At 42.4% G+C, this 26,633-nt stretch overlaps 1 long non-coding RNA gene across 1 annotated transcript in view; it reads left to right on the top strand.

Annotated features, from left to right (window-relative positions):
- The first annotated feature begins 925 nt into the window (after positions 1–925).
- LOC126191461 (uncharacterized) overlaps positions 926–26,633 on the top strand; it is a 309,282-nt gene continuing 283,574 nt past the window's right edge. The window contains exon 1 of the long non-coding RNA XR_007538349.1: positions 926–963. This is a non-coding gene — a long non-coding RNA (uncharacterized LOC126191461). The remainder of the gene's footprint in view (positions 964–26,633) is intronic.

Raw genomic sequence — 26,633 nt, forward strand, 5'->3', positions numbered from 1 at the left:
CCTGACAGTCGTGGCATTCTAAACAAAAGGAATGTAATGTCGCAGATTGATTAACCGTACATCCACTAGATCACAACCATACTGCTTTTCAATTCCGACAGGTGCTGATGGAAGTTTCTCTTCCTTATACAAGGGACAACACAACCTTCTCACAAATGACACAACACTCGTATGCTATTTCTGAACGAGGACACCACTGCGTAATTTTTCCTTATAAACATACTTCATAAGGCTGCACTGAAATGATAATCATTTGCATATCCAAGCATACTCGTATTACACTTCATTCCAGTGTAACGTTTGTTGCTTGCCGCCTTAACGATGTTGCAGTGCATAGTCTCTCAGTTGTTCTGCCATGTTGTTGACCTGCATGCAAATTTGACTGTTTACGTTTTAACGTTTTATATATCTTTTATTTAATGTATATATATTTTGATGTTTTATGAGAGTTTACACCTTTTTTGTAAGACTACTACAATTCAGAGGATTGGAGCATGCACTTTACTTCCTGTGTCGTCAAGTGTGAAATTATTCTAGTGTGAAAATAGTACTTCTGTTAGGCAAGGAGCCACACCCTAAGACTATTATACGTGGTTAACTACTTCACAGAAAATGACTGCTTAAAAATCTATGCTATTACTGCTTCTTTTGCTTATCCCTAACTTCCTCCCACATTACTTACCGCTCAGAACATATCTTATCATCGTTACTAAGTAAGTGTCCCAAAATATCGTTTGCTTAGGTGACTGTGCTCAGATGCCTCGAATCACACGAAGTTAACGTGTCCATTTAAAGAACGAGAGTAGTTCTCTCAACGAAATTTTGCCATTTTTTTTCAGAAACAACTACAGCTGGTTCCAGAGTTTTTTACATGATAAATCTTTTTCCCTTGCTCTCCAATTTGACGTTCTTATTTTTCGTTACAGGAATCTGCAGGCCATCACTGTGTTCTGCCCGTAGTGGGTAAGTATTTTTTGTCTATAACGTTTTTCTGTTTCAATATTGCTGCAACATTTGGACTCATCCATTCTGGACGTTTATCTAATACGAAACTTTGATGGCAAGTTTTACTTTCTTAAGCATTTCTTGCCCTAGATAACTTACTGAAGTAGCATTGTTACCGTATATCTCTTAGGGGATATCATATTAGTACGTCAGTGTTTTTGAGTTGCAGACGGACAATCAGCTAGTCATGGCAAAGCATTCGCAACGAAGTGCCAGAGCTTAAAGCACTCATGAAAAGCAGTGAAGCTCACATAATACTAGGTACATAAAATTCGTTGACACCTAAAACTAAAAGTAGTGAATTTTTTGGGTAAAATTTAAACGTACATCGAAAGGATAGGCAAGTGGGAAATGGGGGTGGTGTATTAGTCGCAATAGACACGAAATTCACTGAAACAGAAACTGAAGCTGCATATGAGATTGTTTGGGCAAGACTCAACATCAGAGGTGGGCATAAAATGATAACTGGATCCTTCTGTCGCCCACCAGACTCATCTCCTAATGGAACCGAAAATTTTAGATAAAACTTCAGTTCGATTGCACACAAGTTCCCCAATCATACTGTAATCATCGGTGGGGACTTCAATCATCCAGCAATTAATTGGGAAAGTTACGGTTTTGTCAGTGGCGGGAGCGATAAGACACGCTGTGAAACTTTACAAAATGCGCTCTCTGAAAACTACCTAGAATAGATAATTTGGAACCCCACTCATATTGAAAATATATTGAATCTAATGACAACAAACAGACCTGAGGTTTGGGTCATAAGGACACACCGAAATCACAATAGTAATCCGTTGTAGTTGCCACACACTTCATTCAACCATAAAATATTATCAAATCACAATCACAATAATAAAGGCGATTTCCTTATAAAGCCAGATCACTTGGATAAATGACGAACAAATTTCTTTAACTAGAACAAGACCTATAAAAACTTGGAAAGTGAATATAACAAGTTAAACTAACTCTGATAATCTTCATTACTTAGATGGAAATAATATCCACACGATGCCTATCAGAACTCTAATTACTTCCAATCAGCTGAAGAATACATTAAGTGACAGAACGCAGATCTTGTAAGATTTGGCTAGGCAACTTTCCTAAATAAAACACTATTCCTAAAAGCTTTATTACAATAAAATCACTTCCACGATAAGGAGGTGCTTTAATTTGACCAAACAAATTTTCAGTTTTACTTAACTCAGTAGATTAATCAACAATGTTATTAAAATCATTACTACTAGAATATGACCATATGACAGCAGCCCTAAAAAGAGGCCGCTTCAATACTGCGTGTGAGTTAGTGATAGAAGCGAGCACACCAAAGGATTTTAATCAATACAAGAGCTCCACGGGACAGCAAATGAAATAGAAATGTACTCAACGTTGCCCTGCAATTGAACTTCCGACACCATAACTCTTCATGGGAAGGATGGAATCACAAGACAGTACCACATAACCCAAGATGTAAAAGGGGGCAGGGCCGTAAATATCACTCTGCCACCGTAGTACTCTGCCCGCAGCTTGCTCGCGTCGACCACTGCCAATTATCTGCAACACAAAACACATCAGTGGCGGACAGTTCTGAGGCATGAGATACACAAACTTTTCTAGAGAACAGGTGATCAATACTTTCAATGAAATCAATCTCAAAACCAATTCTCAAAAGGACCACTAAAATAACGTCCTAAAGTTAAAATGACAAGAAATATCTCGGCACATATTTAAACGCCAAACAACAATAATGAACTACAAGGTAGAATGGATGGTTTGGAACGCCAGACACCGACTTTTGCTCGTTGCACTTCTAACTACGCATGTACCCCATGCTTCATGTCGGTTTGTTGGACGTTGCCACACTGCTTAACTGCCATCAAATATCAAGACATGACACCGAGTTGCGTGACAAACAACTGGAACAATTCCAAACAGTTTTTAGTACATTTGCATGTTCAGTTAAGATGCACACAACCCACCGAAGCAACTCGACGACTCCAGTTCATTCGGCCTGTGTAGATTGTAACAGACTCGAAGGAACTTGTCCTTCCAACCTCTAGGAAAGCCAAATCACCATGGGCAATGGATCGGCGTTGCTCGATTCAACTCGCCGCAGCGGCTGGCCACGCTCCTTCGTTGTGCGGACTCGGCCCCTCCGCGTGCTGCCTACGTACACAGTCCCACGTCACTGCGCCTCACACCGCCGATACCCACCCAAGGGACCCAGCAGAACGCATGCGCTGCCGTTAAATACCTGCCGCCAAAGATATGAAAAACAGCAATCAACATCGAAGTCGACTCAAAGATGAAAATGAGAATCGATGGCAACTGGCGCCAGAAACGTACCAGCTCAAGACCTCACCTCTTTGAGGATGTCAACATCCAAACTTGTATCACTGACCATGACGCAGCTGTGGCAACAATGATTACCAAAGTACAAAGGACAGCTAAAACAAGCAGATAGGTAAAGAATCAGTAGCGTCATACCTCAATGAGGAACTTGGAACTTTCAGCACAGGACAGGAGCACTTACAGGAATTGTGGCTCAATGCGCTGCGTAGATAGTAGCACAGTTCGTAATGGGAGGGAGTCTCTGTGGTATACAGTCACTGTAAGGAAACTTCTAAAGAAACAGAGATTACTGCATAATAAGGGTAAAACAAAGCGTAGGGCTGTAGATAGAGAGATACTGAATGAAACACCTTTGGCTGTCAAGAAAGCAATGTGTGATGCCTTGAATGACCACCGTAGCAGAATATTATCAAATGACATTTCACAAAATCCAAAGAAATTCTGGTCGTATGTAAAGGCTGTTAGTGACACCAAAGTTAATGTCCAGTTCCTCGCGAATAAGACAGGAATTGAAGCCTAGTATAATTCAGGGTTGCATTAGTTATTTTGTTTTTGACTATCGATTTCGATGAGTTTCTGACCATCCGCGGATCACAAAACGTATTCCAACATGTATTCCACAACCGCAATTATCACTCATTCTGAAATGTTCTACTCTGTACTTCACAACTACAGTGGCCAATCATTATAAAAATTCTGCCACGTAGAGTGACGCGCGGTTTGAGGCGCCATGTCACGGATTGCGCGGCCCCTCCCGCCGGCGGTTCGAGTCCTTCCTCGGGCATGGGTGTGTGTGTTGTTCTTAGCATAAGTTAGTTTAAGCACTGTGTAAGTCTAGGGACCGATGACTTCAGCAGTTTCGTCCCTTAGAAACTCACACTCGTTTGAACATTTTATGAAAATTGTGTTGTGGAGTAATTGCAATTGTGAAATACACAAATGCGTAGGTTTCATGATCCGTGGATGACGAAAATCGATAGTTAAAAATAAAGTAACTGGTACAGCTGTGTATGGCATAAAGCAGAGTTAGGCACGAGCAGTTCAAATTGGGCCGGTATCGGGAATTTCATTAAATTCTTTAAAAAAATGGTTCAAATGGCTCTGAGCACTATGGGACTCAACATCTGAGGTCATAAGTCCCCTAGAACTTAGAACTACTTAAACCTAACTAACCTAAGGACATCACACACATCCATGCCCGAGGCAGGATTCGAACCTGCGACCGTAGCGGTCGCGTGGTTCCAGACTGAAGCGCCTAGAACCGCTCGGCCACACAAGCCGGCCATTAAATTCTAATTGCGTCTGTTACGTCTCAAACTATACAGTAAATAAGCTAATGCAGAATGGAGTGTGATGGTTCCTAAGCTGCACGGAGAAACGTCTTCACGTCTTCCCTATTGTTCCCCCAAGTGCAAACATTCTGCCCCTACCGACTCCAAAAGAGAATATCTGGTTACTCGTTCACATCGCTGCCTGCGTCCCCTTCAGGGTGGGGAGAATTCACCAACTGCAGTTTACTAGTCTTAAAAATTCTGTTTCGAGCTGGGGATTGGCGAGCATCACTTCCACTGACTGATTTGATTTTTGCAATACTTTTTTCTGCTTCCCGCATTAGTAGAAGGCTGGTCACACACGGAGTTACTCAAAAGGAACGGAACTGGCAGATGATCTATATCCGTTGCTGACAGTTTGTTGGATGGCTGGAAACGCAGCTGTGTACACGGACCTTCTCTGAAGACAGGGAAACTTCAGTTGATAAGTGCGAGCTTGAAGGGCAGGAGGAACTCTATATTATACGAAGGGCGTTCACTTAGTAATGCAACACCTTTTTATGAAAGCAGGTTCACATCATTCATGATTCTAGTAAACCTATTATCCCTACTCTTTTGCTACAAAAACCTGTTGTTAACATAAACTCCGTTCAGTACGATAACCTTACGCCACCTTACAGGTATTGCCTGTATGCCCGCATTGTACTACTCTACTGGTCGACATCGGAGCCGTCCACCGCATCAGTAACCTCCCCACCACCCACGTACTGTTTCCCGCGGAGTGCATCCTTCATTGGGCAAACAGATGGAACTCGGAAGGAGCGAGATCGGGCTGCAGGGTGGACGAGAAAGAGCAGTCGAGTTAAGTTTTTGGAGCTCCTCTCGGATGGGCAGACATTGTGTGGGGCCTTACGTTGTCGTCGAGAGGGAGAAATTCCTTTGCATTTTTGTGGCGACGCTGAAGTCGTTTCGTCAGCTTCCTGAGTAATAGCATAATGAACTTCAGAGTTGATCGGTGCATCGTAAGGAGGATATGAAACAGAATAACGCTTTCAGAGTACCAGAAGAAGTGGTGTGGTGCCACTCCACTGACTGCCCTTTTGTTTCCGGTTCGAAGTGATGAACCTGTGTCTCATCGCCTATGACGATGTTCGACAGAAAGTTGTCGCGATCAGTCTCGTGACGCGCAAGGAATTCTGCTCAGATGGCTCTACTCAGCGGTCACACAACTTTGAATACCCCAACTGGTGGACTAGCGTGTCAGCACTACCAACAGAGACGTCCAGTTGTGCAGCGATGTCTCTGGCTGTGATCCGACGGTCACCTCGAATGAGAGTGTCCGCACGTTCCCACAACACTGCAGCTGTCACAGCTGTGTGCGACCTACCAGCACGCGGGAGTCTGGGTAGGTTTGCGCGACCTTGTTGCGATGATGGCAGACGCCTCACGAACAACTCACAGTGCTTTTTGTTGTGGGTTGGCAGGAGAGCCGACACCGGGTTACTAGAGGAAGCCGAAAGGCACGCGTTTTAGCTCACGCAGGCTGGCGTGAGGTCTGGAACAGGACAAGGAAATTAGAATTTAGAAAAACGGGCGTAGCTGGTGGGATACTTAACTTTAATCCATTAATGATGAGCGTTGCTCTTGACTGTACATTATTCACAATATCAATAGCAACTGAACATGGCGCCTTGCTAGGTCGTAGCAAATGACGTAGCTGAAGGCTATGCTAACTATCGTCTCGGCAAATGAGAGCGTATTTTGTCAGTGAACCATCGCTAGCAAAGTCGGTTGTATAACTGGGGCGAGTGCTAGGAAGTCTCTCTAGACCGGCCGTGTGGCGGTGCTCGGTCTGCAATCACTGATAGTGACGACACGCGGGTCCGACTTATACTAACGGACCGCGGCCGATTTAAAGGCTACCACCTAGCAAGTGGGGTGTCTGGCGGTGACACCACACTTTTGTTCACTGCCAGATCCTCGTAGACATTGTGCAAGCGCCTATGAATATCTACAATGCTCTGGTTTTCCACCAAAAGAAACTCAATGACAGTTATGTGCCTGAACGCAGCTCCGTTACAGATCCCTTATGAAAGACTATGTATAGCGCTGCCACCGATAGTAATTAATGAAATTAAAGTGGATGAAGCGAGAATATTGCACGATGTCCGACAAGTTACACATTTTTTCTACCGAAATTGGCCGAGATAAAGAACTGTGTTACGTTATTTATTGAAAGCTTCTCGTACACTCACGCAAGTTTATGTTACTCTCATTGTGTCGAGTAGAGATTCTGGCTCAGTGAAAGATGTGGTATTTTGTTATTATTATAGACGAATGAAATAAACGAAGAATGTTTTATATTCGTTAGCATATCCAGAAGAACATAAACGGCGGCGTACCAATCTTTGGACTGGTACCAACAGCAACATGAGTGCACAAGCATCTGTTTTTGGCTGGGATGTATTCCCGCTGCGGTGGATTATCCGGCTGCGTAGTACAACACCACGCGCCTGCAGCCTCCCAGAGGGGGTGATCCCCAGCGAATGCCGCACAGCACGCAGCCGGCCTAAAGCGTAGCGGGATGGGGCGGGGGTGGCGCAGCCACTGTGCACGCATCGATTCGCCATCGGCTGCCGCGCGTCGACCGGTCTGCTCATTTCGCTTAGTGCCCACCCAGCCGTCCAAGACGAGATTGCTGTTTTATGTGCGGCGCGAGAGCTCGCCAACTTACAGCTGGCTTGCTGAGTTGGGGGGAGGGGGAGAGGGGGGGGGGGGGGGAAGAGAGATAAGACGCAGGCCACCAGTGACAGCAAGCGGGCGCCGTGGGCCGACATATTTTTGCTGAATTTCATTCCCTCCCTAACGCCTTGCCTTCAGAATTGGATTTGGAGGAAGTGCACCCTTGGGGATTAGTGCGAGGGGGACGAGAGGGGGACGACGCCGACTTGGAGGGTGGTTGTAGTGGGCGGGCACCGTTGCTGGTCTTGGGGAGAAAGCTGAGATCGTCAGCCCGTCAGCCCGGAGGCGCGAATTGAATAGCGATGTGGCAGAGCACAAAACTCGCGCCGCGAAAGTGTAAACAACGTGGACTGACTGCCAAGAGCGAAGGCGTGGCGTTCGTCTGGGGCGTGAAACTCCATCGATGGAGTAAGTCACTGACATCTGAAAATGGTACAGTGCCGAGAAAAGAAAAGTTGCTGCCGTATGTGGTTGCCTGAAAACTCTATGGTTTCCTAACAATCACTTGCCACTTCCGATACTTCCTTGTTTTTTTTTTTTTTCATTTTCCTTCACTATTCACTCATCAGTGCGCCTCGTTTTCCATCCTTCAGACAGATTTGTATCGGTCTCTCACTCCTTTTTCTTGGAATACTTTTATTTTAATACTTTTTGTGAATAACTCTGTTTCTGTTAACTTCCATCTTTTCCATTGTAAATTGCTAGAAAGGGAAGATCACATTTCACATAGCTTCGGCAAGTCCATTAGAGATGGAGCACAAGTTCCTATTGGAGAAGGATGCCGGCCGTATCCTTTTCAAAGGAACAATACCTGTAGTTCAACTTGAACAGTTTAGGGATATCATGGGAAACTTAAAATCTGACGAGGATCTGAAACATTACCATCTCGAATACGGGACCAGTACCTTATCACTGCGCCACCTGGCACAGTTTCTTGCATCAGTTTTAATAAACTTGTCGGAGAAACTATAGTACTCTCTCCCCTGTGTTTCCAAAAAATATCAGTTTTCCTTTTACTATTGACTTAACTTGTTTCTACATATTTGCAAAATATTTCATCCTTTTATTTTACAGTAGTTGTCAGGAAAGCTAATGATTTTCTAATCATATTGTTTTCGAAACCTCCAGCTGTTCCAGTTTAGAAAACCTTAAACTGCGCTAGTGTATGAGTTTATTTCAAAAAATGGTTCAAATGGCTCTGAGCACTATGGGACTCAACTGCTGTGGTCATAAGTCCCCTAGAACTTAGAACTACTTAAACCTAACTAACCTAAGGACAGCACACAACACCCAGCCGTCACGAGGCAGAGAAAATCCCTGACCCCGCCGGGAATCGAACCCGGGAACCCGAGTTTATTTCCTTGCGACCTAGTTTCAGTAGGCTACTTAGTTGCAATTCATATTGTCCCTATTTTGTACACTCAGATTTTGGTTGTATACATTTAGTTGCATCTGAAGGGGCAATTAAAAGTGTGTGTCGAGGTCAGAAGTTGACCTAGGATCTCCTATTTCTCGGGACCTGTCACATTACCATTCGATTATACAACTGCGTCTTCTGGCCTAACCCAAATGTGCAGTGTTACGTGATGATATCTTCTATACACATTTACCACTTGCTAATCAGCCGTCTCTGTAACAGATGACACAGATTCGTAGACCTGACTGTCATCGTTCTTGCAAAATAGCCCCTAAGGTTTCAAGAAAAGATGACTGCGAGTCACTATAGGCATAGTAAAAGTATGTCAGATTTAAGGTATGAGATTGGTATAAAGAGGCAGAGCTGTTCACAAGACACACGAAATGTGTTGCTCTAGAAAATATTAGCCATAAGAAGACAGCTCTATAGCCGAGCGCTGTTACCAAACAAGGAGTCGCGATGGTTAAGGCACTGGACGCGCTTGCGGGAGGCATTGTTTCAACTTTCCGTGCAGGAGTTTATACTTCCAAACTTACTTACGGCTATATCCAATGATTTAGAAGTGACTCTGTGTCTGTAATGACCTCGTCGATATAATAATATCTCAGTCTTTCTTCTTATAGAATGAAGTGGTTATTTGTTGAGCAAGTATGTAATCTCTACAGACTTAGGCCGTCTCATGTCCGCGTAGCAGAACATGAAGATCTCCGATTCCACCTACGATTCTGTCTCCCGACATACGGACGCTGTTTAGTAAGAGCGGCAGGTGGCATCCAAACGTTCGGTATCCTCGCTTACGTGCCGTCGTAAGGCTTCCTTGACAATATCACCCTTCTGGTGGATGCAGAAATCACAGTAGTTGAGGTGAGATCGTTGTATTATTCCTTCAGGTTCGCAACAGCAAATAGCGCTTACAGACGAATTTCGTGGTTCATTATGGTCTTTAGTAGAACGTCATGGAAGCAGTTCCTATGGGTCCCAGAGGTATGCTTTCACTCTCTGTAAACGAAATTATGTGATATGTAGTCTTTGCCGCTGGTTCACATGCTGCTATGGTAATACCAGTCCCCGTGGCCGAAATCGCTAACGCTCGCATGTGCAACGGTGCTCTATTCAGAGGCAGCCGGTTCCAGACCCGATGGTAAACTTTCATCGTTAGGATTTGGCCAGGAAATGGCGTAGAGGTGATGACTCGCAGTCCTCAAGGTGCTATTCGAGAGGAGTAGGGTACGTGCCGGCACTGGGTTTAAACCTCCTCCTTCCACACATACGCAAGAACACGAACAGAACATTCAAACTGTACAAGAAATCATCACAGTCATGCAAACGACACACTCATTTGACACTTCGTAGCAAGTTGAAAGAAGACAACGGTATACCACCTTCACAAGACAAAAACGGCAACGCATGATTCCTGCATTTGCTGCCTGTACTCATTTTCTGAGTATGCGATTGGCTTCGCTTGGGTGTGCTAACAGGCTTTCTAGACAAGTGTTTCGCATTTTGCGGATCTAGTGCAATTCTTGCACATTTTTTCTCAGTTATGGAAACCAGTGTAACCGACAACTTACAGTGCAGCGATCATTACATCAGCACATCCCACCAGTTAAAAGAAAACATAAAATTGACAAAGAGTGAGGTGACATAAGAAAAAGACTGCGCTCGATGACAAACTCATATACATCCATCCCAAACTTCATTACAGTGAGCCGCTTCTTAAAAGTACTGTGTATATCAATGCACTTAATCTGATAATCTCATTAAATACTTAACAAAGGAATTTATGAATCACTACTGCTACTAATCACACCTTACAAACCCCCTGTAGTACGACCACATGCCGTTTATGACATTAAGATCCATCGCTTGAGGTGCAGAAGAAGTTGCGGACAATGAGATGTAGCAGCTGGTCCGTGAAGAATATTGAGTGCACTGAAATGAGCACTGAATAAGACAGAATGACAGAGAGGAGGAGAAACGTCCCGTCGACGACAAGGTCATTAGAGGTGGAGCCTAAGCTCGTATTTGGTAAGGGTGAAGAAGAAAATCTGCCGTATCGTTCTCAAGAAACTATAGTACCGTTTGCCTTCCGTGAAAAGTGTAAACGTACGTAATGAATTAATATGGAAGGAGAAGGTTTTTAATTGTAATGAGAAGAGGAGCAGTGGCTGTCACTAGTTTGATTAGCAACCGCACATATATCACTGGTGCAGAGGGGATATGGTGTGGACTCACTAATCACAACATGCATAGGTATGTAGGAAATCTATCTCTCCGGTCTATGTTTATCAATGGAACACGAGTATTACAGAAAAATTTTCAGATAATAAGAATCCACAACCAGTCATTTCTCACTGAGTGTTCCTTTACATACGCCTATACATAAAAAGTCGGCTGATAAGGTAAAGAATTAGAAGGTTCTTCGCAGAATGAGAATCTCTTACGTGATTTAATGAGCTTGAGAGGCAAACGAAATAAGCACACATTTTAATTACAGAAATATGATTTTAAAAAATTGGTTTATGTCCTCCTGTTAGTTGTAATTGGCTTATCGGTGTGAGAAAACCTGAGGATCGCACTACACGTAAAGCAGTTTAAAGAATAGGACCTATCAAATGGAATAAAACAGCTGAGAAAGAGAAGGCGAGAACTTCTAACAAACAAGAAAGTAGGAACCAGACAGAATATGGTGAATCAAAAAAAAAATCCTGAAGCGTCTTAGAGACGATGTTAGAAGACAAAATGAAAAATTGGTGAGTGAAACATTTGATACCAGTAATGGCATAAAGAAAAATATGTTAGATAGAGGCCACACTGGATTACTTAAGACAGCAATCACTAATAACAGTCAGAAAAACTGGAAAATTATAAAAATGTTGCAAGATTTCTTTCAGTGTTTATATAGTTCCGCAGATGAATCAGAAACTCATATAATAATGAAAATAATCAGAGTCCTATAATAATCACAAATGAGGTGCGTAAATAAAGGAATTTGATGTCCGAATAACGGGAATGTGTCAGGAGGTGACTATGTCAGTAGAAATGGTTAAAGCTGGAGGAAAAGTTACACAAAAGAAAATTGCAAAATTATGTACAGAATGTTTGTGAAAGAAGACAATTCCTCAAAACTATAACAATGCCATAATAATTCTCTTTCACAAGAAAGTGGACAGACATGATGTAAAACATGTGCAGCTGGTCCCGGCGGAGGTTCGAGTCCTCCCTCGGGCATGGGTGTGTGTGTGTTTGTCCTTAGGATAATTTAGGCTAAGTAGTGTGTAAGCTTAGGGACTGATGACCTTAGCAGTTAATTCCCACAAGATTTCATACACATTTGAACATTTGATGTAAAACAATATAGACCTATCAGCTTCCTCTCCGCAATGTATAAGATATCCATCAAAATTATCGTCAGCCGCACAGAAAAAACACTAGGTTTTAATCAAGTTACGGAACAGTCTGGTTTTACCTGCGGATATCGCACAGTGGACCATTTGTTAAATTGTGAACGGAATTACAAACATGAACAGAGATTACGAATGACACCTTTCTATGGGATTCATAGATTTCGAGAAAGGTTTCGACTCACTTTTAACATAATCGGTGTTAACAGCTTCCGAGAAACACGACGTGGATTCAACCTACACGACCAAACTGAAGAAAATGAGTGCAATCCATTATGGCAATCCAGTGGCTGCCATCAGATTTCATAATATAAACTGATAACTGAAAGAGTAGCCACGCAAGGGGATTCTACGTCACCAAAACTATTTTCAACAGTCATAGGAGAGAATTTCAGGTCCTTCAACTCGAAAAACGAACAAGGAGTACGTTTTAATTGAACGTAGCTTAACCACCTACGTTTTGCTGATAACATCTTCCTGTTCGTGTGTAATACAAATAAACTATAACAGCGGATGGAAGAACATATTAGAGCAAGTTTGGAAGATGGTCTGACACTCAGTTACAGTAATACTGAAATCATGTGCAACTGTACATCGAAACGACAACAGTAAACTTTTGGATCTCTTAGTTGTCTCACCCTGGCAAAGCGAAAAGTCCCCAGCAACACGATGGGGTGTCCTTTCATTAGAAAATCTATACTCTTCCAGTAGATAAATTTCTGATGTTAGTACGCTACGAGGAACACGCAATGATCACGCTAAATGTGTTCTAGATGAAGTTTAAAGTAGTTGGTCCAAATGGATGCAGGTTGCGTTGGTTACACTAGAGTGAAGAGGCTTCCACAGGAGAGTTTTAACAAAACAGACTTCGGATGGAATACCGCAGCAACAACAGCAACAACAACAACAACGACGACGACGACGACGACGACGACGTAGCGTACATCTCTGATGTACGCTGTTAACCAGTCTGTAAACAAGACGTGTGGCACCCCATCGGCAGTCGACCTAGATGACTACGATCTACAATGCAACAGCCAGCCCACCCTGATGCACTTAGCTGCCACGGGCTGTTGCCGTCTCGTCTTCGCCTTTGTTCAGGGGGAGACTTGGGTGCCTCCTGCCACCAAGCCCCCAAGACGCCTAGTTGATGGTACCTGGTGAGCTGCCAAACTACCGCCATCCCGAGATAGGACAGCAGTTACCGCCCCTCAACCTCCATCTACAAGCAGATAGCGGCGTGGCTGCTCGTTCTCTCGCTGAGAGGCTGTGGCGTAACTCTTGACGAGTACGGCCACCTCGTGCAGGGATGTTGGGTGCCTTTCCGGGGCGCAACAGTGATGCTGCTCTTCGCGGGTATCAACGCGTTAAATACGGAGAGGTCCTCTTTTTTGCACCGGAGCTGAAGAACATGATTCATAAGTTCGAATTAACTGACGATAGGGAAAAGTGCCGCGAACAATTGTGAGATGGTACCTGTATACACTTCGTGGCTGTTGTGAATGCAGATGATATTCACAATGAGCCACGTTTGAAACCAAGAAAGACAACACGGCACGCAGTTAACCAATGCTACCTTGTTACGCAGAAATTAAAATGTGTTTCCGTCACTGATGTATTTCTCTTCCGCATGTCCTTACATGAGTTTCCAGAACGTTTCATTGCCCTACGATCTTTCGTTATCAAACTTCCGCTTATTGAGAGGAGTTTAATAACTTCCGCTACATGAGAGGACCGTCATGAATGTTAGTTCCAAAATGTTTAGATGGGAGATAATAAACAAAGAAAATCTGAAATGTGGTTGACACTTTCAGTAATGTCGCGCAATATAAAGGGCTAGTCCCCAAGCATCGTGGGGTATCCCTTCATTAATAAAGGTGGAGCACAATTCTAGTAGGTAATTTACAGACGTTAGTACGCTACAGGGACCACACTCTGTTGACTGATAAATTGAACTCTGAAGCAACGGGTCGCTAAATGTGGACCCTTCTGTCATTTTCCGTGCTGTAGCCTCAGAAAATTGCTTGATGGGTAATATTTGCATCTCTAGGTAGCAGTTATTTCTGCTGGAAGTGTGTAAGAAGGCTTATACACTGAAGAGCCAAGGAAACTGGTACACCTGCCTAATATCGTGTAGGACCCCCGCAAGCACGCAGAAGTGCCGCAGCACGACGTGGCATGGACTCGACTAATGTCTGAAGTAGTGCTGGAGGCAACTGACACCACGAATCCTTCAGGGCTGTCCATAAATAAATCCGTAAGAGTACGACTGGGTGGAGACCTCTTCTGAACAGCACGTTGCAAGGTATCCCAGATATGCTTAATAATATTCGTTTCTGGGGAGTTTGGTGGCCGGCGGAAGTGTTTAAACTCAGATGAGTGTCCCTAGAGCCATTATGTAGCAATTCTAGTCGTGTGGGGTGTCACATTGTCCTGCAGGAGTTGCCCGGGTCCGTCGGAATGCACAGTGGACATGAATGGATGAAGGTAATCAGACAGGATGCTTAAGCACATGTCACCTGTCGGAGTCGTATCTAGACTGCACACGCCCCACATCATTACAGAGCCTCCACCAGCTTGAACAGACCCTGCTGTCATGCAGTGTCAATGGATTCATTAGGTTATCACTATACTCGTACATGTCCGTCGGCTCAATACAATTTGAAACGAGAATCGTTCGACCAGGCAACAGGTTTTCAGTCATCAACAGTCCTATGCCGGTGATGACGGGCACAGGCGACGCGTAAAGCCTTGTGTCGTGCATTCATCAAGGGTATACGACTGGGCCTTCAGCACCGAAAGCACATATCGATGATGTTTCGTTGAACTGTTGGCTCGCTGACACATGTTGATGGCCGAGCACTGAAATCCGCAGCAATTTTCGCAAGGGTTGCACTTCTGTCGCCTTGAATGATTCTCTTTAGCTGTCGTTGGTTCCGTTTCTTGCAGGATCTTTTTCCGGCCGCAGCGATGTCTGAGATTTGATGTTTTAGCGGATTCCTGATATTCACAGTATATTCGTGAAATGGTCGTACGGGATATCCCCACTTCATCGCTACCTCGGACATGCTGTGTCGCATCGCTCGCTCAGACTTTTCGGTCTTCCCCTCACTAGAGCTGATGTATACGAAACTCAGGATCTGCGAGCCTGATTTATGGACACGATCAGAGGTCGGCCCTCGCTGCAGTAGAGACATCATCCGGAGATTTATCGAGTCGCGCCCAGAAGCCGTTCGGGTAACGTAATTGGAGCACACTCGCTATCTGATGGCACGGTGTTTCACTGCCGATATAACGCGCAAGATACGCAAATATGAACGGCAGTTAAGGGAATCAGTGCCAGTTTAGCAGCAAAGTGCATAAAATACAGCGTGCCCCTCGGTGAATTTCAGCAGTAAACATGACTCCAGACCCGAGCCCACAAGCAAAATGCTAATTTATTTGCAGCATCGGACATTATTCATAACGCCGCGCAACGCAGCAACTAATGTGATAAACATTTCTCTGCAGCGCACTGTCCCAAAGAATCTCGTTGCTTAATGTGTACTTAATCTTGTTCCTAGCCATAATTTACTCACTGGGCAGTGGGAAAACAGGGGTAAAATAAATATGTAGCATTTGAAGAATAGAGCAAATTAACAGTGAGAAAACAAGGGAAGCTGCTTTGTCTACATATCCGTGGGAATTTAGGCGTGAAAACGTCTGTCTCGGATAAGAGAAATCAAAATCTTAATTGAGTATATTAGAGCTATTTGTTATTCATACTGACGTTAGTTCTAAAATCCTGAGTTACTATTAATTATATTTGGCTCGTTGCAAAGCGCTGTTCAATGCGTGACAGTATTATGAGAAATCTGATATATTATCATAACGAAATTCTTAAGTTCGATTCCCGTACTTGCAAAAAATTCTGATTAATTAAAGTGTGATCGATTTCTGTTGGCGACAACAGAGCACACATATGTAAAATAGATAAACTAAATATGTAATCTAAAATACATGTGAACTGTATTATGCAGTAACATATAACCGAGAAACAAGAACTAAACGCAATCGAATCTTTTGTCGCCACCACAGAGATACACAAAGCTTCCATTTTTTGGGGATATCATCGTATTACTTAGCTAAGTTATTCAAAGCTCTAGAAGTGCGTGTAGCTTTTTTCATCGCAAAATAAAATTCAGAACTCTTAAGTGTATAAGGAGCAGCCTACTAAAGATCGGTATGCTTCCTCTGGCGTAAGCAAATTATAATGGAATGTCTGCCACAAATTCTATATTGGTAAAACCGGAAGGCCGTTTAGAACGAAAATTAGCGAGCGTTTATTAATTAGAAAAGGTCAAGCAAAGCTGCATTTTTCCTTTGGTGAATAACTGAAGACTACCAGGCACTAGCCACCCAAGATGGTCTTTGCATCTTTCATTGTGCGCGGTCGACGAACAACTGCCTAACAATCAACTCACTTTTACAAACCTAAGGTATTAGGATTCAACGATGACCATTTTTAAAATTTTTGCATAATTTGGTTAAGCCCTTCTAATGGGTTTTTTCTTAGGTTGTTAATTTACCTACCCCCCTCCACACTGATTCATTCTCAGACATCATACTTTTCAAGTGAATCTGTTTTGTTGGATATTGGGATGACGCCCATCTTTGGTAGTTGTCTTAGGTTTTATTTAGTTACGACTGGGAAAACTAGTTTATGTTTGGAGTAATGTAAAGCTTCCAAGGTTTTATTTAGTTACGACTGGGAACACTAGTTTATGTTTGGAGTAATGTAAAGCTTCCCTTTGTTTGCGTCTATGTTTTGAATAATTGCAACCACTTAATTTCGTTAGAGTGATTCAATCATTTTTACTTTTTATTTATTTATTTTGTATTAAATTCGCAGATTATCATATAACTGCTTTTTGTTAGCCTATGTGCCCGCTTCACCCACTTGCCGTGAAGTTGCGGCAACATCTCTGTGCATTCTGTTCAAATGTGTATACTTCTTTATGACTGTTGTCCTATCAGTGCACAATTCTGGCCTGCTGGTACGACTTTATTAAAGTATGTTTAGTTCAGTTTAATTATTTATTTTACGCCTTATCCTGCCGTTACACCATATCATATTACTTGTTTTTGATTAGTCGTCTGCTGGTAAATCTGGTTTGATGCGTGCTTCAGTCTGCCAGTGAGCCACTTAGTGTTTTTTAAAATGTTGTAAAAGGAAAATTTTAAGGTTAGTAACAATTCCTTAGTCGCACTTAGAATCGTCATGCTAGAACCATACCTTAATTTTTGTTTATTTCGTTATCGCTACAGATAATCTGAAGATGCACCATGAAGACGAAACGTGTTGTTAATAAATAAAATTAATTGCAACCAAGATTGTTTTTAATAATAAATATTAATTCTCATAAAAATAGTAAGTAATCGATCCTGCAGCCTTGCAGCCAGAGGGGGGGGGGGGGGGGGTGGTTAGTGTTTAACGTCCCGTCGACAACGAAGGGGGGGGGGGGGGACTGCATGAAGTATTACAGGACCCCAACAGTGGCAGCAGACTATCAGTACGATTTCATTGCTAGCGCTGTCTCATGTTTTACTCCTATACTCCTATTTTCTTCAGCTCTGAATATCAGACTAAACTGTGACCATTAAACCATGTGGAATATTTACTTTTTATTTGCGACCGACTCACCCGCCTAGTATTGACGATATAACATATAAAAATATAGGGTTACCGATTTAGTACCCAACGTTGCTTGGGAACTCAGCTCTTTCCAGTTATTTAAGTCCATACCTACTTACCCCTCTCCTTGCAAACCGTGACATGACGGACACTCCGCGCTTCTATAGTAAACGATAAAGTTTTTTCTTTCATCAGCTTTTTTTATTGGGGGGGGGGGGGGGGATATTTGAGTAAGAAAACTTCCCGTAGGGGTTTGAAATTATGTGTAAAGTTCGTTGCAAATGCTCTCATTCTCAAATACTGGATGAATATAGTCTGCCTATTTGTGTGTCGTGAGCTACGCTTCGTTTTCACCCCCAGCCCCACCCCTTTGAGAGGTAGGTGGTTCTTACCCCCACAGTTATTCCATGCAGACGATAAGTGATATGTGTTCCAAGTTTTGGTAAAATCGATCCCGTAGTTTAGGAGGCGATGTGGTATAGACATACATACAATTTTACAATATGTATGCCTTCGTAAGAAACTCCTGTGTTTCAGAAAGCGATTGCACGTAACTGACAGCAAATAGATACACATAAATGGACAAAGCATCTCTCCAAGTTTTTAACTCGCTTTACAGGTGCTCAGAAAGGGCACCGCTTAGTGACTCAGCAACTGTCAATAAATACATGCAATGCATTGCAGTGAACGACACGAATGTCCCAGGAAAGTGCGATGGATATCTCCATAAAACCCTAATTATTCTGTACAGCCACTGAATTCCGACAGGTCCTCCGGACATGATCTCTTCTACTGTTATGTCACCTACTGCAGGAGCTCTGCCATTTTCCAATTTCTGATCCAGCTCTCTCTAGATCCAACATCTGCAAATCTATTTCCTCTGTGTTGATGATATGTGCGTCGTTTCCGTACTTTCAAAACTTCTTCTTTCCCTCACAGGAGTTTTCCTTCTTTGTTGATGATTTTTGAAGTATTTTCTTTGTACTTCCTTCTGTTGCCTAATACGCGTTCTAATATCCTCTTGTCATCCTAAAAAATTTCCCAAGACATCTTCTTAGCCAATGCTACCATTTTACTTGCTGCCCAGCTTAGTTGTTTCCATTTACCACTGTTATGTTTTGTGCTCTTTCTGAAACATTCTCTTCATGCGTTATTCTTCTTCTTGGCAGAATGAAGACTATAGATTAAATCTTTAGGTGACTTTGGGGTGCAGAGGGAGCCAATATTACAACGCAGAGTCGCCACCTGTGGCGGTAACTGTGGCTCTAATGCAGCTGGGCATTGAGTCAAAATGATCTTAGGTAACAGATACGGTAACGTCATTCCACTATGCTTCAACTCTGTGCAGAGGTTATCAGTAGGGCGGTGTCCTACCAGCCCCTCAGTAATCTACTAGCAGTGGGTGTGAGATCTAGAGCACGTGCTGGTTAGAGCAACAGTCGAACACCGTCTACATCGAGGTAGGTCATGATAGCACTGGTAATATGCGGTCTTACGTTATGTTGTTGAAACAAAGCGCCTCAGAGTCGCCGAAGATAGGGTACAGTAATGTCCCTAATAATCTCGAAATGGAATGGTTTCCGTCCAAATTACCGGCTATGCGATCCAGAGGTGATCGCATGTCTACCCAATGCTATCTCTTACCTTCGACCCAGATACGGGGCTCGTATGACGATGACGAATGCACTGTAAAAATAATCTTTTCATAATGTGGGGCCACAGTCATAATATATTTCTATAAAGTCAGTACCGCCATTAGACTGTTTTTTATTTGCAGTGTTACATCTTAGGCACTGTATAACATTAAAACACTTGATAATGGCACTGTAAAGCCAAAATCATGATCGTGTAAATGTAACACTGCAAATAAAAAACAGTATAATGGCGGTACTGACTTTAAAGAAACACTGTAAAAACGTTCTTTCTGCCTGATGCATCCATACATGGTACGTTGTAAGGTTTACATACGTTTTCCGCCATTGTAAACGACGCAACTTTACTGTAATGCGACAAAGATAAATGAGTGCGTAGCATGAGTACTAAGTCAGATCCTTGAGTCTGTGCTGAATGTAATCTGTGATGTGCTTGGTCACCTGTGGGCCGTGCAACGCTAGGACATCCTTATTTGAGGCATACTAACGAGCAGTTGACTTTTTTTTTTATAGAAGGAGGTTTTATATTTGTCACTCTGAAACAAATTACATGAAATTATTTGTTGTTGTTGTTGTCTTCAGTCCTAAAACTGGTTTGATGCAGCTCTCCATGCTACTCTGTCCTGTGCAAGCTTCTTCATCTCCCAGTACTTACTGCAACCTACATACTACTGAATCTGCTTAGTGTATTCATCTCTTGGTCTCCCTCTACGATTTTTACCCTCCACGCTGCCCTCCAATGCTAAATTTGTGATCCCTTGATGCCTCAGAACATGTCCTACCAACCGGTCCCTTCTTTTTGTCAAGTTGTGCCACAAACTCCTCTTCTCCCCAATCCTATTCAATACCTCCTCATTAGTTATGTGATCTACCCATCTAATCTTCAGCATTCTTCTGTAGCGCCACATTTCGAAAGCTTCTATTTTCTTCTTGTCCAAACTATTTATCGTCCATGTTTCACTTGCATACATGGCTACACTCCATACAAATACTTTCAGAAACGACTTCCTGACACTTAAATCTATACTCGATGTTAACAAATTTCTCTTCTTCAGAAACGCTTTCCTTGCCATTGCCAGTCTACATTTTATATCCTCTCTACTTCGACCATCTTCAGTTAGTTTGCTCCCCAAATAGCAAAACTCCTTTACTAATTTAAGTGTCTCATTTCCTAATCTAATTCCCTAGCATCACCCGACTTAACGTGATCACATTCCATTAGCCTTGTTTTGCTTTTGTTGATGTTCATCTTATATGCTCCCTTCAAGACACTGTCCATTCTGTTCAGATGCTCTTCCAGGTCCTTTCTGTCTCTGACAGAATTACAATGTCATCGGTGAACCTCAAAGTTTTTATTTCTTCTCCATGGACTTTAATACCTACTCCGAATTTTTCTTTTGTTTCCTTTACTGCTTCCTCAATATACAGATTGAATAACATCGGGGACAGGCTACAACCGTGTCTCACTCCCTTCCCAACCGCTGCTTCCCTTTCATGCCCCTCGACTCTTATAACTGCCATCTAGTTTCTGTACAAATTGTAAATAGCCTTTCGCTCCCCGTATTTTACCCCTGCCACCTTTAGAATTTGAAAGAGAGTATTCCAGTCAACATTGCCAAAAGCTTTCTCTAAGTCTACAACTGCTAGAAATGTAGGGTTGCCTTCCCTTAATCTATTTTCAGAGATAAGTCGTAGGGTCAGTACTGCCTCACGTGTTCCAACATTTCTGCGGAATCCAAACTGATCTTCGCCGAGGTCGGCTTCTACCAGTTTTTCCATTCGTCTATAAAGAATTCGCGTTAGTATTTTGCAGCTGTGACTTATTAAACTGACAGTTCGGTAATTTTCACATCTTTGGGATTGGAATTATTATATTCTTCTTGAAGTCTGAGGGTATTTCGCCTGTCTCATACATCTTGCTCAGCAGATGGTAGAGTTTTGTCAGGACTGGCTCTCCCGAGGGCGTCTGTAGCTCCAATGGAATGTTGTCTACTCCCGGGTCTTCTTTCGATTCAGGTCTTTCAGTGCTCTGTCAAACTCTTCACGGAGTATCGTATCTCCCATTTCATCTTCATCTACATCCTCTTTCATTTCCATAATATTGTTCTCAAGTACATCGCCCTTGTATAGACCCTCTATATACTCCTTCCACCTTCCTGCTTTCCCTTCTTTGCTTAGAACTGGGTTTCCGTCTGAGCTCTTGATATTCATGCAAGTGGTTCTCTTTTCTCCAAAGGTCTCTTTAATTTTCCTGTAGGCAGTATCTATCTTACCCATAGTGAGATAAGCCTCTACATCCTTACATTTGTCCTCTAGCCATTCCTGCTTAGCCATTTTGCACTTCCTGTCTATCTCATTTTTGAGACGTTTGTATTCCTTTTTGCGAGCTTTATTTACTGCATTTTTATATTTTCTCCTTTCATCAATAAAATTCAGTATCTCTTCTGTCACCCAAGGATTCCTTCTAGCCCTCGTCTTTTTACCTACTTGATCCTATTCTGGCTTCACTACTTCATCCCTCAAAGCTACCCATTCTTCTTCTACTCTATTTCTTTCCCCCATTTTTGTCAATTGCTCCCTTATGCTCTCCCTGAAACTCTGTATAATCTCTGGTTTAGTCAGTTGATCCAGGTCCCATCTCCTTAAATTCCCACCTTTTTGCAGTTTCTTCAGTTTTAATCCACAGTTCATAACCAATAGATTGTGGTTAGAGTCCACATCTGCCCCTGGAAATGTCTTACAATTTAAAACCTGGTTCCTAAATCTCTGTCTTATCATTATATAATCTGTCTGATACCTTCTAGTATCTCCAGGATTCTTCCATGTATACAAACTTCTTTTATGATTCTTAAACCAAGTGTTAGCTATGATTAAGTTATGCTCTGTGCAAAATTAAACCAGACGGCTTCCTCTTTCATTTCTCTCCCCCAATCCATATTCACCCACTATGTTTCCTTCTCTCCCTTTTCCTGCTCTCGAATTCCAGTCACCCATGACTATTAAATTTTCGTCTCCCTTCACTACCTGAATAATTTCTTTTTCTCATCATACATTTCATCAATTTCTTCATCATCTGCAGAGCTAGTTGGCATATAAACTTGCACTACTGTAGTAGGCATGGGCTTCGTGTCTATCTTGGCCACAATAATGCGTTCACTATGCTGTTGGTAGTAGCTTACCCGCACTCCTATTTTTTTATTCATTATTAAACCTACTACTGCATTAGCCCTATTTGATTTTGTATTTATAACCCTGTATTCACCTGACCAAAAGTCATGTTCCTGCTGCCACCGAACTTCATTAATTCCCACTATATCTAACTTCAACCTATTCATTTCCCTTTTTATATTTTCTAACCTACCTGCCTGATTAAGGGATCTGACATTCCCCGCTCCGATCCGTAGAACGCCAGTTTTCTTTCTCCTGATAACGACGTCCTCTTGAGTAGTTCCCGCCCGGAGATCCGAATGGGGGACTATTTTACCTCCGGAATATTTTACCCAATAGGATGCCATCATCATTTAACCATACAGTAAAGCTGCATGCCCTCGGGAAAAATTACGGCTGTAGTTTCCCCTTGCTTTTAGCCGTTCGCAGTACAGCAAGGCCGTTTTGGTTAGTGTTGCTAGGCCAGATCAGTCAATCATCCAGACTGTTGCCCCTGCAACTACTGAAAAGGCTGCTGCCCCTCTTCAGGAACCACACGCTTGTCTGGTCTCTCAACAGGTACCCCTCCGTTGTGGTTGCACCTACGGTACGGCCATCTGTATCGCTCAGGCACGCAAGCCTCCCCACCAATTGCAAGGTCCATGGTTCATGGGGGTAGGCTGAAATTATTATGGAGATTAAAACTTGTTTGTAAACATATGTTATTGACTTTATTCATGGAGAATATTTTTGTAGGAATTTTTCAAGGTAACCAATGCATCGTCCGCAGCTCGTGGTCGTGCGGTAGCGTTCCCGCTTCCCACGCCCGGGTTCCCGGGTTCGATGCCCGGCGGCGTCAGGGATTTTCTCTGACTCGTGATGACTGGGTGTTGTGTGATGTCCTTAGGTTAATTAGGTTTTAGTAGTTCTAAGTTCTAGGGGACTGATGACCATAGTTGTTAAGTCCCATAGTGCTCAGAGCCATTTGAACCATTTTTTTTAACCAATGCATCCACAAAAATGAAATATTTGTTTGTTAGATCTATTAATTAAAGAAACTTCTTTGTCCCTCAAATAACTAATAACATTCATGATTAGTGGTAATTTGATCTCTTTGCTTTTCGTTGTGTCACAAATCATGCAATTGGCTACAATGTCTGTAATTTTTTGTACTGAGACAATTTCGTAATTGTTAGTGTCTTCTTATGTTGTACAGTCTTTTTCTAAAGAAAACTCTCCTCCATCATTCTAAGAAAAGTTTTGATCATTTTGTGGCTTGTGCATTGCCACGTGAAGCTACGGACTGTTTCTGAGAAACAAACAACAGATTTTGTAGTGAGCTGGTTACTTTTTATTTAGCTGCTGCATCTGCTGATTTCTATTTTCTTTCGAGAAAGTCAGTACAGCTGACACAAAAAAAGCAAGCTGGGCATGAGGTAAGTTATTTATTTTTATTTCAGTGCAGATATCAGTTTGCATTCTTGTGAGCAAACAGTACACAGTCAGAATTTTCAGATATTGTGTTTACTATGGGACTTCATCATCATCATCAAGCAAATTAATTTACAGTGAACATTGTAGGTAAGTAAAACCCTTACTTTCTACCGAGTTGAGGAGTATTTTATTTCGTGCCTGCTTCTAGTCAGACATCGTACTTCATGCTACGCGACTTTCATAGTAAAGTGTCAGCTAAACAGTTTTCGCTGAGTACATAATTAGTTTCCTTTGGCATTTAATTAGATTCCTTTCCATTATTTCAAGTTCAGCAATTCACTAAGATTTAAGTTTTGTTTCACGACACTGTTCACAAGCGAAACACAGGGCCAGTCAACAGTCAGCATTGTTAAACAGTTGAACACGGTATGTGTGGTACATGTTACACAAAGAGAAAGCTTTTGAAAAAAAAATATTCAGTACTTCCATTTACAGATAAATTTTTATAAAAAGCTTACAACGTCTATCGTGATGCTGTAGGCAGAACTGGGACTTCTCTGAAATGACCATGTGTTTTTCTACATATGTGTCTTTTCGTCGACTGCATCGCAGTCGGTTCGCCTCTCTGTTGCCACGTCATGGGAGGCCACCGAAATGGCTGCCGTGCTGACTGCTCATGGAGTTTCAGACGCCAGTTCACTACCTGCATGGATGCTTGTCTTGCTGCAAGTATGCCCATTTCCTGAATCATAGTGGAAAGGTAAACAGGAGTCTCGGTATGCCACGATCCTGCCGCTATGAAATCCAGCTCATGATGTAGACTTTTCCCCTTCTTATACAAGGTGTAACACTATGTCCTCACAAACCCCAACATTCAAATGCGATTTCTGAATCTTTCCTTACATATAGAATAATGTTACTCGCACCTACTTTGTACAGTTGCAATGAAGTTTTGATTATTTGTATATATTCCAATTGGAAGACTGTTGTATGCCGTTTTTATTAGGTTGCAGTTCTACTGACCGGTGAAATATATACGCAGAAACCTAGTTTAGTTCAAGTTACTTAAAACCAGTAATGCGTCTAAGTTACCACTTAAATACATATAATCTGTTCAAAATGTTACAAATGGCTCTAAGCACCATGGGACTTAACATCTGAGGTCATCAGTCCCCTATACTTAGAACTACTTAAATCTAAATAAGCTAAGGACATCACACACATCTATGGCCAAGGCAGGATTCGAACCTGCGACCGTAACAGCAGAGTGGTTGCGGACGGAAGCGCCTAGAACCGCTCGGCCACAACGGTCAGTTATAATCTGTAATTGGAAGGACTTGGTGACCCCGTACATGGACACAGCAACAGATGTTGAATAACTGACTCAGAATCATCAGAAAATGTAGACAATTCCATGAAAGTATGCTCCACACCACCAAACAGCCACGACTATGTCGGAAAGCGCGTTTATGAAAATTGTGATACATAACTTCGTCGGGCCTACAACAAATCTGTCCGTATTGCGTATCTATATTCCAAAATTTCAGCAATAACAAATATATTTAGGAGTTCTTAACCAAGAAATACGTTCCGTATATGACAGGTACAGATGAATATTCGCGCTTGAAGGCCCCGGTACACCATTTTAACCGCTTATTACAGTTGAGATATGCATAGTTTACATGTATGTTCTAATACACATCTGGTGAAAAATTTCAGTCCTTTGTTGTCATCATTATTCAGGATATCGACTGTATTCCTTTTCCATGTGTGTAACCAGTCATGATGTTTATGGTACTAGAGGGTGCTGCAGACGGTAGAAACCGTTGGTTGGTTGGTTGGTTGGTTGATGTGGGGGAGGGGAGCAAACAGCGAGGTCAACTGTCCCACCATATTAGGGAAGGACGGAGAAGGAAGTCGAGCATACCCTTTCCAAGGAACCATCCTGGCATTTCCCTGAAGCGATTCAGGAAAATCAAGGGAAACCTAAATCAGGATGTCCGGACACGGGTTTGAACCGTCGTCCTCCCGAATATGAGTTCAGTGTGTTAACCGCTGCACCACCTCACTCACTATCTAATGTTTATGTGTTATTTGTCTTATATAACTTGCTATGAATTTTGTGTCACTGTTACATATCATCAGACATCAAAGTTATACAAAAATAAATACTATTTATATTAACATAACATTAGCAGCTATATTAATTCCAGGTTATTACCTATTGTGAATTACATTGGTTTTGGCTGATACAGCTATCTGCATTGAAACTGATATCATATGTAGAGCCTTACTTGCCAAGGTCATGTAGTATTGCATGAATATTTCACTGTAGTATTTCACCTGCGACCAATAGTGGCTGGTCAGAGGAGGGAAGGGAGGCCTCGCTGCCTAAATTTTCTATGGTAGAAGAAGAAGAAGTAGTAGTAGTAGTAGTAGTAATTATTCATACAAATAATCCTTATGCACCTTTGTGAGCAAGCTAAAAACCTTTAGTTGTCTTATTCCTTTTAAACCGCCAGCATTATAGAGCAA

Source organism: Schistocerca cancellata, chromosome 6 (assembly GCF_023864275.1).
Source record: "Schistocerca cancellata isolate TAMUIC-IGC-003103 chromosome 6, iqSchCanc2.1, whole genome shotgun sequence".
Lineage (NCBI taxonomy): Eukaryota > Metazoa > Arthropoda > Insecta > Orthoptera > Acrididae > Schistocerca > Schistocerca cancellata.